General features: G+C 32.4%; 1 long non-coding RNA gene and 1 pseudogene across 1 annotated transcript; one reads left to right on the plus strand and one right to left on the minus strand.

Moving 5' to 3' along the window:
- Window positions 1–1055: 1055 nt before the first annotated feature.
- Window positions 1056–5741, plus strand: LOC105202485 (annotated as a pseudogene).
- Window positions 5742–11178: 5437 nt separating this feature from the next.
- LOC120358688 lies at window positions 11179–13650 on the minus strand. Its single transcript, XR_005575588.1, has 3 exons — window positions 13424–13650; window positions 12487–12672; window positions 11179–12414 (listed from the first exon to the last, which is right to left on the minus strand). It is a non-coding gene; the product is annotated as an uncharacterized LOC120358688 (long non-coding RNA).
- Between the last annotated feature and the right edge of the window lie 5934 nt (window positions 13651–19584).

Genomic DNA, 19584 nt, shown 5'->3' on the forward strand with positions numbered 1-19584 from the left:
CTTATGTGATACGAGAAATGAGTAGTAAAATGAAGAGATTTTTAAATGTTAAAAACAATATTGTAAACCACATTTTACTAGCACATTTTATTTTTCGCAAAAAATTCTTTATAATATTTTGAATTCTTTATAATATTATAATAGAGAAGGGGGAATTTTGATATAATATAATAGACGTCTGTTAACATTAATACCCATCCCGACTTTTACAAAGGAACATTTTGTAAAAAGTAATTCGTTACCATTACTCGTTACTGGTTTCGTAAAGTAACGCGTTACCGTTACTGTTACGAATCAAAAATAACGATTCATTACTTTTCTGTAATGCTAAAGAATTAAGTTATTAGATTTTAAAATTATAATAATTATTTAATAATCAATATTATATGTAATAATAAGTATTAAAACATTAAATTCTCTAAACTATAATTGTATAAAACATAGCTGTTTCTTACATTCATATTAAAAGTAAAAAAATTCTTGAATTCTAAATGTGATAGATTTTTAAGTCAACAGCTATTATATTTTGACAACAATGGCAATAAATTGCTACAAAATTATTTAAAATTACAACATCTTTTAGGTTTTGTTAATATTGCAATATTTTACAACCTTAAGCAGTTTGTCAAATGATTTAAGACAGGTTTTTTGGAACAATTTTTTAAACTTATTTATTGTATTTTATTTCTGTTCCTATTTGTGTTATTATTTGTAAAAGAGCATTCCGCAATTGTACTACCTGATGCTACATTTTTTCTGAGTGTATGATGTGTATCTATAGAAGTGTATCAAATATACACCACTATATAATTATACAATATGTATAATTAATTTAATAATATATAATAAAGAAACAATAAGATTATAATGGCGTGATTATAAAAATGCGTAAATTAAAATGTAAAAACTCATATTTTATTAAATATAAAATGTTATAAATATTAATTTGTAATTTTATATGTATTTTGATACCTATAATAATTAATTGAATGTGTAGTTTGGTGTGATCGATGATCGTATATTACAGTATATTACATCCATATAAGAAGAGCTCTGTAATTTGAGTTTGCCGTTAACTAGTCACTGCGCATGCGTCAGGAAATAGCGGGATTATGGGGACTATTTTCTGACAGATGCGACAGATTTATGTTGTATTAATTTGTATATCTGTGATTGCTACAGATACAAACTTTGTTGCGATTGTTTTTTAACATATTATACATGCACAGGTTTTTGATAAATAGTTCGTATTCAACACGGATACAAGTCTAAATTAAATATAAATTTCCAATTTATGGAACCAATTTTTTTTAGGTTAAGATGATAGGTTAAGAAATCAAGTTTTAAAGTCTATAAAGTATGAAAAAACGATCTTAAGTTTTAATGATTGATGACTAATCACATCTTATAGTGCAACTTGTTGGAAGTTTATACTTGATTGGTACCGATAAAGAAAATTTATACAAAATGACATCTATAATAAAGCTTCACGCTATCTCTGGAGCGATGAACAAATCTCCACCTTGCTACATATTGCAAGTGGACGAGTTAAGGATACTGTTCGACTGTGGATGGGATGAAAATTTTGATCAAGACTTCATAAAAGAATTAAAGAGGTATACACAATCACTAAGTTATTTTAACAATGTCTATATTTACTTATTTTACTTGTTATATTTCTAGACATGAACATCAAATACATGCAGTATTACTTTCATATTCAGATCTATTACATTTAGGTGCATTACCGTATCTAGTAGGTAAATGTGGCATGAATTGTCCCATACATGCTACCATACCTGTCTACAAAATGGGTCAAATGTTTATGTACGATATATACCAGGTACATTCCTTTAATATGAATAGAAATATGAAAAAGTATCATCCTAAATCATTACTGACATTTAAGTTGTTTATATTGATTTTAGTCTCGTCATAATATGGAAGATTTCGATTTATTTACCTTAAACGACGTTGATGCTGCATTTGATAAAATTGTCCAGTTAAAATACAACCAAAGCATATCGATGAAAGGTAAAGGGTATGGTGTTACGTTGACGCCTCTACCAACAGGACACATGATTAGTGGAACAATTTGGAAGATTGTAAAAGTTGGAGAAGAGGATATAATATATGCAGTTGATTTTAATCATAAAAAGGAATGTCACTTGAATAGTTGTGAATTGGAAAGATTGCAAAGGCCATCTTTATTGATAACAGACGCGTTCAATGCAATGTATCAACAAGCCAGACGAAGAACAAAAGATGAGAAGTTGATGAGTAAATTATTTTAATTAAAAACATAAAAAATTTAACTGAAAGATATATTTAAAATATATTTAAAATATGTATTTTTCATTTTTGTTATTTAGCTAATATCTTGCAAACATTACGTGGCGGTGGAAATGTACTGATCAGTGTAGATACGGCTGGCCGTGTACTGGAGTTGGCACACATGTTGGACCAGCTGTGGCGTAATAAGAAATCCGGATTGCCTATTCACTAGCTCTTCTCAATAATGTCAGCTATAATGTTGTAGAATTCGCAAAATCGCAAATTGAATGGATGAGTGATAAATTAATGAGAAGTTTTGAAGGTGCACGCAATAATCCGTTTCAATTTAAACACTTGCAACTTTGTCACAGTATGGCTGAATTAAATCAAATTCCAAGTCCAAAGGTAAATAAAAAAAAATTAAAATTTTCACAGGTCTTATAGATTATTTTATTTGATGATACATCTCAAATTGTTTATTTATTTAGGTGGTTCTTGCAAGCACTCCCGATATGGAATGTGGATTTTCCCGAGAATTATTTCTGCAATGGTGCAGTAATCCATAAAATAGCATTATATTAACGAGTAGAACACCTTCTGGGACACTTGCTAGAGATTTGGTAGAGAAAGATGGTAATCGAAATATTACTTTAGATGTAAAAAGACGAGTAAAACTGGAAGGTATTGAATTGGAAGAATACAAAAAAAGAGAGAAGTTGAAGCAGGAACAGATTTAATTTATATCTATCTATTATTCGGTTATAATTTATGCTTTACTAATTATGCTTACAATGCGTTTCATTGGGGAAACTGCAGATGTGAGTTCCGAGTTGGAAGATGAAATAGAAGTTGGAAGTGGTAGGGGGAAAACATGTTTTATTGGTAAAACAAGAAAGTAAACCTGGCTTTTTTAAACAAAGCGAGAAGCAACATCCCATGTTTCCATTTGTGGAGGAAAAGATTAAAATTGATGAATACAGAAAAATCATAAAGTAAGGATATTTCTATATATCATAAACTATATTTAAATATACAACAAAAGTTTGTAATAAGATTTTAGTTCTAATATAAAAGAATTACATCATTTAATTTTTTTCGAAAGTTTCCATATTTCTATACAAAACATTTAAAAGGTGTTAGAAATATGTTTAAAAGTTTATTCACAAAAATTTGTTTATATTTTAACAATATTTGATAATTGTTTATTTATTTTTATGAATAAATGTGTTCTTAATTATGTATGATATGTATTGTGAGTAAATTTTTGTTCTTTATTATTTGTTGCAGACCAGAAGTTTATAAAATAGCGGAGACTGTACCTGAAATAGAAGATAATAAGGAAAATGTGGAAATGAAACAGGAGGAGACTAATTATCATCCAGAAGTAGCCATGGATATTCCAACGAAATGTGTACAAGTTTCACGTACGATGACTGTTAACGGTACGTTGCGGCGGTAACATATATAGATTTTGAAGGCAGATCCGACGGCGAATCTCTACAGAAAATTTTGGCGCAGCTAAGGCCGAGAAGAGTTGTTTTGGTTAGAGGTTTGCCTAAAGATACAGAAATATTAGCTTGGCAAGCGCAAAGTACTGGTGCAAGAGTATTTGTTCCAGGCAGAGGAGAAACATTAGACGCTACAACAGAAACGCACATTTATCAAGTATTTCATAATTACGTTTCTACTAATATTAAATATAATTTTCCTTTTATTTTATTTTCTATTTGTATTAAGAAACCAGTTTCATGCTGTTACATAAAATATATTTTTTTTATAATAGGTACGTTTGACTGATGCTCTCGTGAGCGGATTGAATTTCTCGAAAGGTAAAGGCGACTCCGAAGTGGCATGGATAGACGCGATGATAACGGCACGTGATCAGATTTGCCGAGATGCTATCGCCCATACCAAATCCAAGAACGCAATTGATGAAAGTGATAAAATATTGACTTTGGAACCTCTGCCAATAAACGAGGTGAGTATAGGCTACAAGTATATCAGAAAACATTCAAGTTAATTAATATTATAAATTGTATTTCTACAGGTTCCTGGTCATCAAACAACGTTCATAAATGAATTGAAATTTATCGGATTTCAAACAAGTTATAAATAAAAGTAACATTTCATCAGAATTTAGTGGAGGAGTACTGTGGTGTTACAATAATACCATCGCTGTTAGAAAGGTTTGTTTATTATTTTAGTAAAAATGAATTTTCTTCATCTGTACATTTTGTACTCTTATATTTCTGTCATTTCTTGTGTTTTAAGTACAAGGTGATTTTTAAATAAGTACAAAAAATTTAAGGAGATATTTTAAAGTAAAAAATAAAATCGAGTAGAAAAGTTAGTAAAAAAATTAAAGCAAAAATTTAAATTAAAACCGTCTGTAGAATAGTTCCTTAAAATTTTATGTACTTAGAAATCACTATGTATATGAAGTGCAAAATATGTAACAATTTCGATATAAAATATAGCCAAACAAATAATTGTTGTGTTTATTTTAACACGAAGCTGGGAAAGTAATATTGGAAGGCTGCATTTCTGAGGATTATTACAAAGTGCGGGAGTTGTTATACGAACAATATGCAATTGTATAGATTACATAAGAATAATGCATTTGTAATTGTAATATATAATAATTAAAAGAGTTTAGTACGTTATTTATTTTTCCTTACACTTTTTCGACTGCTTTTTTGTAAACAAAATTTGTTACATAAAATTGTACTTTTTTAACGTTTTTACGAAAGGAACTCTCGGGACTTAAAATTCACTATTTGCTAGCCAATCGGCGCAAAAAAATTTATACGCATGAAACATTAACCCACGTAACTTATCTGTGCATGATTGCATATGTATGTATGTATACACTCACATTTTTGTCTTGTGTATTGCAATTAAGTAAATTGTTAAAAAATAAATTATAAGAATTTATTTGAAGTAATGCAATAATCTTGATTTACACATTGATTCACGTCCGTATCGAAGGTCGAGGAAATTTTGTATCAAATCGGGTGATTGGTTATGAGATAGTCGACGAGAAATAGCACACGCTTGCAGCCGAAATGATATGAGATAGAAATGGAAAGTAAAGGGACATTCGTAATTGCGTGCATGTTACAACAGTTACGAATATTATGGAGTTACGTAACATTTGTTTATTTTCTTTCAGAATGTTCTCTGAGCATGATTCCGCAACGAAGATTATGAAGTGCAGTATTTCACATAACAAATTTGTCTTTAAAAACATTATATGAGATTTAAGCTAAAACCACCGACAATATGAGAAAATATTATTAAGCTGCCTTGGCTGTTACAGCGGTAGTAAGCCTCATATCTTTGCTCATCTATCGACATAAATACAACAAGCTGAGGTATGTCTTGGAGGTTTTCAATTACTTTGGGAAGCCTGGACCAAGATCAGATGTAAACTTTGCGAACTTTAATACAACTTTTACCACGTTTAACCCAAAATTTGATGAACCAATTCCCTCTTGGCAACGCCTGGAGGATGATCTGTATATATATTCTGCGCACAGCATTAATGACAAGGAAATACGAGCAGTTGGACTTGGGACCATAAACAGTGTCTCGAATATGCAATGTCTCGTCTTCTTCGAGAATTAAAGTAAACCTATATTGGGGAGTTTTAGGTTTATTCCCATTGGCAATGCAGTTGCTTCGAGTCTAAGAGAAAACCCAAGATATGGAGGATATCATTTCATTTGTATATACACCAGCGACGAGACGCCCACTGGAATAACGTTTGTCACCAAGTCCAACAAATACCTTAATTATGCACCTATTTTTCTCATAAAAATATACACTCGAAGCTCAAGCCACAATAAGATAGGGGTGTGCGTTACACAATCATCGATGAAGCCAGTAAAGTCAATAGATATGATAAGTTTCATCCATATGTTGTTCGGAATGGATAACTTCATCATATACGATTCCGGAATTTCAAACGAGTTCAATAATAGACTAAAAAAAATGGCGAATGATCCAACTTCTTCTTGGAAGTTTACCCTTATAAAAAAAAACTACAAGAATGCGAAAAAATTATTGATATACTATATAAAAACTGCAGTTTTTCAACAGTATTCTAGTAATTTTTTCGTATTCTTGTAGTTTTTTTCCGTAAGGGTACATATACCGTTATACCATGGAACTTTCCTTTTACAGAGATTGATCAAAATGTCATAAGAGAAATCGTCGAAACAGATTGTTTCTATCGTACGTACAATAGTGTCGCTTACGCTCTCATACAGCACAAAGAGATTGCAGGAACATCATAGAATGATTTCATTGAAACATTGTAATATTGCATTTTGATTGCGAAACATTGCTGCAACATTGCTGAAAGATTGCAGCAACATTAAGATGTCTGCTTTTTGAAATATTGCATTGAAACATCCCAGCAACAATGTTATAAATTTTTCCAAAATATTTAAATAAATATTATTACACCACATAATTCCAATGAACAAAACAATATTTGTATAACATTTTAAAAAATATTTTTCGCAAAAAAAAATTTTGAGAATATTTTTTTGGAAATTTCCAAGCGGTCACCCATCCAAGTCGCGACTCCGGTGAACGTTGCTTCCGTGATCGCTGCGAATTGATCCCTCATGATGACCTGTGAACACTTTATACTGATATGTATATAACTTGTAGATCAGATCAATATACGTTATCGAAAAAATGAAATATGTATAATTAAAGCACAATATTTATATAAACAAATATAAAATTATAGTTTTTCTTTACTAATTTTGCAAATGCAGAATAGCATCTGGAATAACTTTTCTGTTATTTGTTTAAATAAGATGCAATTAGAAAATGTGTATCAATATAATACAATAAATAAATTAAATATGAAAAAATTTTTATTAAAAAAATAATTAAAAAATATTGTTTGTTCATTGGGCTGTAGATCGAGGTTTCTTCATATATGGACCTATTTCGTCTATTGATATAAATATTTAAGTTTCTTAACAATACTATGATACACACAGCACCACGGGACCGCAAGCCTTTTTCTAGACATCTTAGAATCAACATTTGAACGATGTTTGTAGATGTCTATGCAAAGTCGATTTGCAGTCAACTCTGAAAGCCTGACTTGGATGAGTCGACTTACAGTCGATATATGGACGGTTGTACTGTTAGGGAATGTAGAGATTCAGCGAAAAATTTAGTAACGTCGCCCAACCTTAGTTTGCTAAATGCGGATGAATAATTATGGATGAATTAAATTAATATATTATTATGCGCGAATATTTTGCTTTGGTTTTTTATTGCCACTACTTTATTAAAAAATTATGATATTGCAATGTTTCCGGAATATTACTGGCATATGTAATGCGATGTTGCAGGCATATTGTTAATTTATGTTTCTGCAATGTCTCCGTAATATTGCATTGCAATCTGCAACATTGCAACATTGCTGCAATGTTGCTGGAATTTTCTGTGCTGTATGGGCTATTACATTCTCATAGAACGAGTATGTAAATTTGAAGTTCCATAATGCAACAATTAAGCTTTTAATGGATTTTGAGAAAATGAAAATGACTGCCGATTGCTACAAGTTGAAAACTATGATTTTTTGCACGCAACATGCAGACAATAAACTATACGACAATTCTACACCGACGATATTGAAGAAGATGAAGACCAATACAAACGTTTTGAAAGAACGTTCTATTTACGTATGCAAGCCATACATTGTAGAAACACTGCAGAATTCTCGTTTGCGCGGCAGAGAGATAGGAAAAGATTTGATCGTTATAAATTATTATAAGTATTGTGATAATTATAGAAAGAGTTGAGAAGTAGAAGATCTTACAATTTTGAAATTTGTCCAAAATATACAAAGCTCATCAATTCTTAGGAAATATCTTGCACTTTACAATGTTCTCGGTGCAGTTATAAAGTGATATGGAGTCTTGCATGAATAACGCTAAATTAATATTTGCACAAGCTAGAATAATACTCTACTTGCGTATCCATTCACATATAGATATTTCATAAATATGCCATCTTTCATACTAGGTGCCTTAATCATCACGTCACAGTTGTGTCACAATTAATCATGACATGATCAGCTATTTTAACATTTTGTACATATTTCAAAGTTGAAACTTAAGCTATAATAAAATATTTCTACTTGTTACTTTTAACTGTTCTACATCTTAATAAATAAAAGTCTTTGTTAATTCAGTATTAATATGCTGAGTTTTATTGTCAAACAATGGTAGAACAATTGTTGCAACCAATGTTTATAACAATTTGATAACAATATGTGAACAACGATTACCATTCATGAGTTGTGAGCAACGTGTCGGCAACCGAATGGTAATATAAAGTTAACAGAAACATGCGAGTATTACTTTTATTCATAAGTTGTGAGCAACATGTCGGCAACCGAATAGCAACTCTACTATAATGAAATTGCTGAAAGTTTTCAGCATTTAGTTGACAATGATGTGCATTATTATTGAGTGAGAGAAGTGCACGTAAACGTCAGTACCTAAGCGACCAACTGAAGCGAAGCATATTTGCGCATGCATTGCCTAACCTACTTTTTTACTCTTATTATGAATGTACATCATTTGTCGTTGTGTGTTTCATAAAACTAGTGAAAATTCAAAATGGCCCAGTGTCAGCAATGTATTTTTGACTTTTAGCAGCCACACTAATAGCATGGAAGGGGAAGACTAGTATGTATGTGGGCGCTTTGCGTATACTATATGTGTAGAAGCGTGTCGCGCGCGGAGGGATATCGATTCCGTCGGTGTGCGTATATACAGTCATGAGCTAAAAGGTTGCAACACTTTTTTTTGATGAGTTTTGGAACATAGTTTTGCTTTTAACTCACTAAGCGCTCACCGATCTGCTCTATCTGTTGAACATAAGTCTTGACATGACACAGATTTTGTAACAAGATCTATATGGTATTTATAGAAGGGATATGAAAAGGATTAAAAATCTTTTTACCTGTTGTTTATAACATGATGGCAATTTAAAAATACAATATGTTGCACGTCAGTTGTTCATAAATTGCTGAAAATCGTCATCAGATTGCCGATCGATTTTCTACAAGTTTCTTGCATTGTCTGCAATCTGAGGGCAACCTAATAGCAACACTTGTTTCCTACCCATTGTTTAGATTTTAAGAATTCCTGACGTGTTGCGCGCCAGTTGCCAGCAAGTTGCTGAAAACTGAGTTTAAAGTCTATTGCCAATAGATTGTTGGAAACTTGCCATTATTATATTTTGAAAATTGTTACTGACAAAAACACACTGAAAAGAGGATACCCTCTTCTGTTGCGTTGCTGACAACTTATGAGCGATATTTGTGGCAAGTTGCCGACAATTTGCAATCATTCGGCTATCTGGGATATTGCTGACCGACCCGATTGCGCACGACCCGATTGCCCACCGACTCAATTGCGCACCGACCCGATTGCTCACGGACCCGATTGCACACGGATCCGATTCTACACGAAGAAAAATTATTTTAAGAACAGAAATGTCGTCTGACGAAAATATAGTTAAGAAATAATGTAAATATAAAATTTTTTGGTGTATGTACTTTAAGTATCCAAGGTGATTCATGTGACACTTTAGTGCGAATATCAGCATTTTGTTAATAAACGAAATATTTTTATCTCTTACGACAAAAGTAAGTTCAGAATTAATCGCAATGAAGCTTTGCACACATCATCCTGAATACTTAAAGTATATAAATGTTTACACAGAAAAATTGAAACCTTTATATGTTTTTAAACAACTTAATTTGTAATAACAAAACAAAATAAATCTTAAAAAAGTATTATTAAAAAAAATATTTGTTGTTATTTACATAATGCAATATAATTTATTTAAAATATAAGGGATTAATACATTCATTTTATCATGAGATACATGTTTCAAACGTTAATTGTTTGAAACTACACATTGCATTGACAGGAAAGCCATTACAATAATGACTTGATGACAGTTCTGTTCGAGCGGCATACATTTTTTCTAAATAATGTGACATACGTCTTCGAGGATGAAAGAAAGAACAAAATTGCTTTTATTATGTTTATTCGACCCAATTAGCTTTATTTTGTGATCATGTTCATTTACAATTCATCAATCAAAATAGAAGATATGAAGAGTAGCATTCATATGTTGCAACGTACGTTATCTTATTTACATCATTTACATATAAGCAACAAATTACTGAATATGAATCAAATGTTTTCGTAAAATTCACATTTCTATTATGTGAATAAATTAACCTCATAACCTTACACCTGTCAAACTCCATGAAAAAGAGCGAGAGTAATGAATTATACATCAACATAGGTGAAAGCTCTCAATGTTCCCAAGCAGAACAGGGAGTCATTACGACGTCAAAATGATGCCAAAGTGATGCAAAATGATCATTGAAAATCACTTTTCGATCAATTACGATTCACTTTGGTGTCATTTTAACATAATTGTGAATCACTTTGATGTCATTTTGACTTGTTGTTCTGTTTGGGTTAACAACATTGTTATATTGCTTCTATCTAATATTTGTGTATAATTCACTCTCGCTCTTTTTCATGTAGTTTGACAGGTGTAAGGTTATGAGGTTATGTCCCTTGGTTTAATTAATGAAATAAATGTTGGAACCACATAAAAGAAATTGTGAATTTTACGAAAACGTTTGATTCATATTCAATTTGTTGCTTTCATGATCCAGGTGTAAATGATGAAAATAAGATAACATACATAGCTAGAAGATATGAATGCTATCTTCATATCTTCTAGCTACTTTGATTGATGAATTCTAAATAAATATGGTCACAAAATAAAGCTAATTGGATCAAATGAACATAATAAAAGCTATTTTGATCTTTCTTTCATCCTCGAAGGGGTATGTCACATTATTCAAGAAAAATGTATATTGCTCGGACAGATCTGTCATTAAGTCATTGTTGCATGGCTTTCCTGTCAATGCAATGTGTAGTTTCAAGCAATTTACGTTCAAAACAGGTATCTCATAATAAAATAAAAGTATTAACATGATTCTAATGCCGGTATGATAATTTTAAAAGCTGAATGTTAGAGGTCATAACCTCATAACTTTACACCTGTCAAACTGCATGAAAATGAGTGAATTATACATAAACATTAGGTGAAAGTTTTCAATGTTAATAACATTGTTGTATTGCTTGTATCTAATGTTTATGTAGATATGACTCTGTAATTGTAATGGTCATGACTTCGACTCTGTAGTTTGTAATCACGTGGGTTATATACACATATAACATGTCCGATATATAAATATCTATCTCTATAAAAACCATTTACAATTTGATACATATTTCCAAAAAGTCCTTTACTCTTTTCATTAAAGAGAGGAAAGAGAATAGGCATTTATAAGCAGGATATCCTACACAAATATGCGAAATGCGATTCTTTTATTACTTGCATCTGTAACTAAAAAAAGTACAATTCACTAGTACTTTCCATCGGTTTATTTTTATAAAATTGCAAATACATCAATTAAAGTTAATTTTCAATTTCAAATTACAAAGTAATTACATCCTCTACATAGATTTATTTAGATTATATTTCACAAAGTAGCTCAAAACAGCAATATTACTGTTTACGATGATGTAGTACACTGTATGTGTTATAACATGTCAGTGATCAACGCTTTGCATTGTAATATTAATTGTATTATTTGTGCAATTTTACCCGTTTAATGCTTAATTTACTTTTAATTCTGACAATATTTTCATTTCTAGTTTTTTGTATTGCACTTATATCACTTATAAAAATCTTTCTTAATCAATCAACAAAGCATATAAAGTACATTTTTATTGTACATTTCTATTGTATATACTTTAATTTTCAGAAAATATATATGTATGAATTTTTATAACAAGAAAATAAAAGAAAAAACTGAAAGGAGCATTTTTTGCTGTCATGTTATTTCTAATATCACACGTACAAACGATGCACGTATGTCATTATAAGATCACTTGCCTTTGAACATAAGCGTCCTACGTAAATTCCTTTCACTCTAGTTCATATTTTAATATATATCGAGAAATTTGTGCGGCATGCGTCGATGTCTATTTGAGGTACGTGCTGCAAAAAAATGATTTGATTAAAAATAGGTCTAAAACTTATAAAGTATATAATACGAGTTACAAAATTTACGGTTTTGCTCAAAATTTTCAATTGAGTTGAGAGGCTGTCGTCGGTTTTTCCAGTTTGCAATTTCCTGGTCGGAACGTTGTCGTATTTTTATTTGAGGCTTTGATATATATTTATTAGTAGAGCTCTTTTGCCTTTCAAAGTTTTCGCATTGCATAGAGTCATTTTCTTTGTTTGCCAATAGCATGTCTAAAATACATATACACTCTACATAATGTTTTACTTGAAATTTGGATATAGGAATTGGATACGCAGGGTGTCGCGCAACTCTTCATATGTCAGAACGTGAAAGAGGATGGCGTTTTAAATGAAAAGTTTCTGTTCCAATTTTGATTCAGATCATTTATTATCTATCCATTTATCTGCTTATTTATCTATCCATTTATTGATTTATTCATTTTATTATTAATTAATATGCAAAAAAGTTAGAATAAAATCTACATCGGAAGAATGTACAGTAGGCGCGATAAGCTTCATAGTATACGCTTCTGCATTTTAATGGGCGTAATCTGATTGATCAACTTTAATCATTAGTAACTCGGTTAATAATGGCCTAAACCAAAATCGGGACAGAAATTTTTAGTTAAAAAAATTCCATCCTTTTTCACTTCCCGAAGTATTTAATTAAGAGTTAAAAGACATTCTGTATATTTGTCTCTTATATTAACTATATTATTTCTTTTTTTACCTGGTATGTACAGTATGAATTTGTGTTTATTGATAATTGTCTAATTTGTCAATAAACATATGTAAAAACTGTTAAACAGATAATCTAAAAATATTGTACGTATATTTAGATATTAATAAACAAACAAAAATAACAGTACGTAATACATAATATATAAAATACGAAGGCAATTATAATTGTCATATAATCGTACAAGAATAAGGCTAAGTCTTAAAACAAATATAAAGTTAAATATAATTCTGGGTAATATACCTTCCTTGAATCAAATCAGTTTGTGCTTGAAATATTTTTAAGTCTTTTTCCAAACTCTTTCGTGATCGCACAGATCGTATCTCTTGGTTATGGTGCAAAAGTTCCAAGTTAATTTTTTGATCCATTGGGAGATTCTTTAATTTCTGAAATTGTTAAAGTCGGTATTATTTTATTTTAAATAAATATTCTAACACTAAGATTTATTAACTTCTTTTTTTTATTAATTTATTAAGATTGTATTACATAAGTGTACCTAAAAATAACCACACATTGGGATGACGACCACCTAATTTTCTATTTATTAATTTATGAAAGCTTTCAACGGCGTTATTTGCCCTCACTGGACATTTGTACACACTAACTTTTGAAGCTTTAGATATCCATGTTTTTTCAACATAAGTCAAAAATTGCTTTATTTTCTCATAATCAGGATTGTTTTTCTCACAAGCCTTAGATAAAATGTTATATGCTTCTGTAAAGTATTTTTTTGGCAGTAATGATATTGTCATTGTCATAGACAGTATAATATTTGAAGAATTGGTTAAACCTAAATGATTTCATTTTCTTCGCAAAGCCTGTAACAAGAAGCATCAAGAACATTTTTTTTATACAATAACAAGCATTATTAAATTAAATTATTGTATTAAAGATACATTATAAAAATTAAAATACTTGATTTAAATGAAACTAGCTTGTATAATTGCATTTGGAAAAAATTGTTCCATTGTTCTTATCGCTGCCCATTCATAATCAGTCATAATAAATTCTATGTTGGCTTGTAGTCCCGGAATAAATTCTATTATTTTCGACCAAATTTCTTCATAAAAAGCTATTGTACGAACTTTGCACCATATAAATACTGCCGCAATGAGCTATTACATATATAAAAGTTACGTCAACTTATTTTTTTTTTATTGTAGTTGATTTTAAGGGGGACATACCTTATCCATATAACGGGTATGAATAGTGTAAAGCTGACTAAATGATGGTTTTCGAAGTACTACCTGCAATCAAATTTTTATTCGATTGATTGTAATGTTAATGAAGAAATACGGTGTATATATTACATTTGCATTTTGTGTGTATGGATATTAAACTTATTGAAAATGTACCGTCACAATAAATTTCTGTTAATGATTCGAGTGCCTGGAGTAATTTATCATCAGAGAAAAGTAATGCTTTTTCTCCATTGCACGAGATTACACAGCCTTTATAAATATAACTCATTGGTATATAATGATTTAACAGTCAGTGCTCGGAGCTAGTTGCTCATTTCGAGCCGATCCTCGAAGCGACGCCCACTGTCCCCCCACTACTGCTCGCCGCTCGACTGTCGAGTCGACGATCACGCGGCAAGCGCTCTGCATTAGGAACGTCTCTGACCAGAGCTCGGCAAGAAATGCACATTTCGCCCGATTTTCAGTTGACTCCGCCTAGCGCTCGTCCCTTACCTCGACGTCCCGCGCGCAGCCTACGAGCCGCGCGAGGCTCAGGACCGAGTCACCTCGCGACTCGCGACCGTATCGTGTCACCGGTCACCGGACCTCGAATACATATTTTTAATAGAGTTGAGCAAAAATTCACTACCTGTGAATTAGTCACTGATAATAAAAATTCACGTTCACGACCTGTGAACAAATATGAAAATTCACTGTGAATAGTGTGAATGAGACTTTTGGCTTTCCGCACTGTCGGGTAGTCACCAAATTAAAAAGTTATACATTTAAATGCGCAATTAAAGATTATTTGCAATGCAATATATAATATATATTATAAAAAACGTAAACTAAAACTTTTATTTAATAAATCTTAGATTCTAATTTGTACTTTGCATTGCAAATAATCTTTAATTGCGCATTTTAATGTATAACTTTTTAATTTGGTGACTACCCGACAGTGCGGAAAGCCAAAAGTTCACAGTGAATTTTCATATTTGTTCACAGGTCGTGAACGTGAATTTTTATTATCAGTGACTAATTCACAGGTAGTGAATTTTTGCTCAACTCTATTAAAAATATGTATTCGAGGTCCGGTGACCGGTGACACGATATGGTCGCGAGTCGCAAGGTGACACAGTCCTGAGCCTCGCGCGGCTCGTAGGCTGCGCGCGGGACGTCGAGGTAAGGGACGAGCGCTAGGCGGAGTCAACTGAAAATCGGGCGAAATGTGCATTTCTTGCCGAGCTCTGTCTCTGACAATGAGTGAAAAATATGCTGGTAGCGTACTATTCGCTCCTGATGCAGAGCGCCAGCCGCGTGATCGTCGGCTCGATCGTCAAGCGGCAAACGGTAGTGGGGGAACAGTGGGCGACTCTTCAGGAATCGGCTCGAAATGAGCAACTAACTCCGAGCACTGATTTAACTCATCAGCAAGTGCAGTTATAGAATGTGGCAGTTTTGGCCTGTTTTTTGTTCTTTCTCTATTCATTCGACACCTGATTGATTTAAAAGCAAGAAATGCAGCTGCTTCAGGATTTCTATGAATCATGTCATATATATTAATCATTTATTTAATTACTGCAATAAATAATATTTTAATTTATATATTTATCTTCGGGAAACATCATCGAATATATCTTTAGGAGTTTGTAACGACATCCGAGATACGAGTAACATCTCTTGCTCTAATGCATATTTTTGCATTTTTATATGATTAGGTGGATGATCATGTAAAGTATTAACGATTACTTTACCATCTTCACTAACTACTGCATCTAGTAGCCCTTACGGAAATGAACTATTGGAAAGGCAATAATCACTATTGACTTACAATAGTGATTATTCATTCTCTAATAGTGATTATGTAGCATCTAATGATTGGATTATTCGCAATAATCATTTCCCAATAGTTTTTGAATGAGTGATTATTGATTTCTTAATGAGATTACTTGCAATAATCATTCCCCAATAGTTCTTTTATGGAATGATTATTGTAGGGTTAATTTGTATAATTATCTTGAATGCGTTGTGTGAAGTTATCTGTCGATATGATTTTCGCTCTTCGAGCAAGCGAAGACGGCGTTAGAAGGCGTCGTTTAGCAACGAAGAAAAACTAAAAAAAAGAATTGAGTTTGTTTTGATCTGATCTGCGAGTCAGACACAATAAATTTTAATTACATTTATGCTTGTATTCTTTCCTTTCAAATATTCTACATATTTTTTGGGGGCTCGTCCAGTCGAATTACATAAAGAATACAAGAGATACAAGCGAAATTACGAGTCTAATTGTGAGTGAATCATCAGTGCAATAAAAGTGTATCAGTAAAGAAGAAGTAAAGACGTATACAGACAGCGAAGGTGACTCGCACCAGAAATTACAAGACGAAGACGTGATTTAAGACGTATTATTCTGATGATGTCGACACCAGGCCCTAGTGTGTTAGACGACGATCTAAGTGCTAAGTTAACAGAGATGACGATAGTAAAATTAAAAGACGAATTAAAAAAACGACGATTGAAGACAACGGGACCCAAGAACGAGCTTGTTCTAAGATTGGCAGCAATTATGAGCGTGGAACGCGAACATGGTGGACGACAACATGTAGACAAAGATGAAGAGGAAAGCGTGCAGCAGCAAGATGATGTGAGTGAAAGCAGTTCTAGTTCAAGCGACGAAAAAGATGTACTGGTGACTGATCAAAGACATAATGGTGCGAGAAGATCCAGAAGAAACTATTTGTTAACATTCAGAGACGTAGAAGAGTCGATGGAAACTTTTAGTGGAGACGACAAGGTCGACGTAAAGAGGTGGCTTAAAGACTTTGAAGAAATGGCGGTATTATGCGAATGGTCCGATATACAGAAGGTGGCGTACGCAAAGCGACTTCTTCGTGGTTCGGCAAAATTATTTGTGAACTATGAAAAATGTACAAAGACGTGGAAAAAACTACGGAGAGCATTAACGGAGGAATTCATGGACGCTGTTGACAGTCACGCAGTGCACCAAAAATTGATGCGACGAAAGAAAAAATCAGATGAATCGTATCAAGCATACATTTATAAGATGCTCGAAATCGCGGCGCAAGCAGACGTTGATACAAAGTCGGTGATCCAGTACATCATCGAGGGTATTCAAGACGAACCCGTTAATAAAACGGTGTTACATGGAGCGAAGACGATACGAGAGCTGAAGGAGAGGTTCATTCTGTACGAGGCCATACGAAAAGAAGGAGAGTCAAAAACGAGGCAGCAAAAGACGGAAGAGAATAAAAAGAAAAAGACGATTCGAGACGACATGAACAGCACGACATCCACGGAAACGAAGAGATGCTTCAACTGCGGTAGTAAAGATCACGTAAGCAAAGAATGTCCGTCAAAAGACAAAGGTGTAAAATGTTTTAAATGTAATGAATTCGGTCATATCGCGAAATCATGTAAAGAAACGGTCGATACACAGAAGAAAGTTGCGCATGTAATTTCCGATAATCTGCGTCAGAAACAGTCAAAACAAATAAAAATTGCGAATCGGGAATTCACTAGTATAATAGATACGGGAAGTGACATAAGTATAATGAATCGTGAATGCTATGAAAAATTAAGTTGTCCAGAATTACAAAATAAAATAGTTTTTACCGGTTTAGAAGCGCTGAATAATCAGACACACGGGTCGTTTGTAACAAATGTTATTATTGATGACGAAACATATGAAATCTTATTTCACGTCGTGGATAATCATATAATGAAGAACGCAATTTTAATCGGAACTGATTTTTTGAATCAGGTTGAATTACATTCTATAGGAGGACAGATTACAATTTGTAAAATTATTTCAAATTTACCAGAGATATTAAAGATAGATGTAGAAGAAATAAACAATTCAAATGACTTTTTGTACATCAGTGAAAAACATATCCGACAAAAAATAAAAACAATTGCTCAAAATTATAAACCAAAAAAGACACGAGAAATTGGTATTGAAATGACTCTGATTTTAAAAGATGACGTTCCGATTTATCAAAGGCCACGTAGACTGTCTCAACCTGAAAAAGAAGAGGTAGATAGGCAATTAAAAATATGGTTAAATAACGGTATTATCAGGCCATCTATTTCAGAGTATGCAAGTCCGATCGTGTTAGTTAAGAAGAAAAATGGTGATACGAGAATTTGTGTAGACTATAGAAAGCTGAATGATAAAATAGTAAAAGATCGATATCCACTGCCGTTAATTGAGGATCAAATAGATCGTTTGCAGGGTGCTGGGATTTACAGTGCTTTTGACCTTGAAAATGGATTCTTTCATGTTAAAGTAGCTGAAGGAAGTAGAAAGTATACTTCATTTATTGTGCCAAATGGCCAATATGAATTTATACGAATGCCGTTTGGGCTTTGCAATTCCCCGGCGGTATTCCAAAAATTCGTAAATGTGTTTAAGGATTTAATAAATGAAGAAACTGTATTAATTTATCTAGATGATCTAATTATTCCCTCGCAAAATATTGAGCAAGCAATTGACGACTTAAAGCGTGTATTAGAAGTAGCAAGTCAAGCCGGACTGATTCTTAACTGGCGAAAATGTCGTTTTATTCAAACAAAGATCGAGTATTTGGGGCATATTATAGAAGGCGGAATGATACGGCCTTCCGAACATAAGACTAATGCGGTAATGAAATTTCCAATCCCGCAATGCGTACGTGACATTCAAAGTTTTCTCGGGCTTACTGGTTATTTTAGGAAATTTATTTTTCGATATTCGATGATAGCTAGGCCGCTGATAAACCTTTTGAAAAATAATACCAAATTTCAGTTTGGACAAGACGAGATACAAGCGTTTCAAAGTTTAAAGTATGCGTTAAGTAATAAACCTGTTTTAAAACTTTATAAACAAGGAGCCGAAACGGAGTTACACACGGACGCATCAAAGTTCGGTTATGGTGCGATTTTGATGCAACGGGATCACGCGGATAATAATTTTCATCCGATATATTATATGAGTGGAAAGACCACTCCCGCGAAGGAAAAATATATTAGCTACGAGTTAGAAGTACTTGCAATTATTAAGGCATTAAAGAAATTTAGGATATATTTGTTGGGAATTCCTTTTAAAATCATTACTGATTGCAAGGCATTTACTCTAACGATGAATAAGAAAGATCTAGGCGTGCGTGTGGCTCTAGCGTTAGAAGAATATAATTATAAGATTCAACACAGGACAGCGAAAAGTAT

Source organism: Solenopsis invicta, chromosome 1 (assembly GCF_016802725.1).
Source record: "Solenopsis invicta isolate M01_SB chromosome 1, UNIL_Sinv_3.0, whole genome shotgun sequence".
Taxonomy (NCBI): domain Eukaryota; kingdom Metazoa; phylum Arthropoda; class Insecta; order Hymenoptera; family Formicidae; genus Solenopsis; species Solenopsis invicta.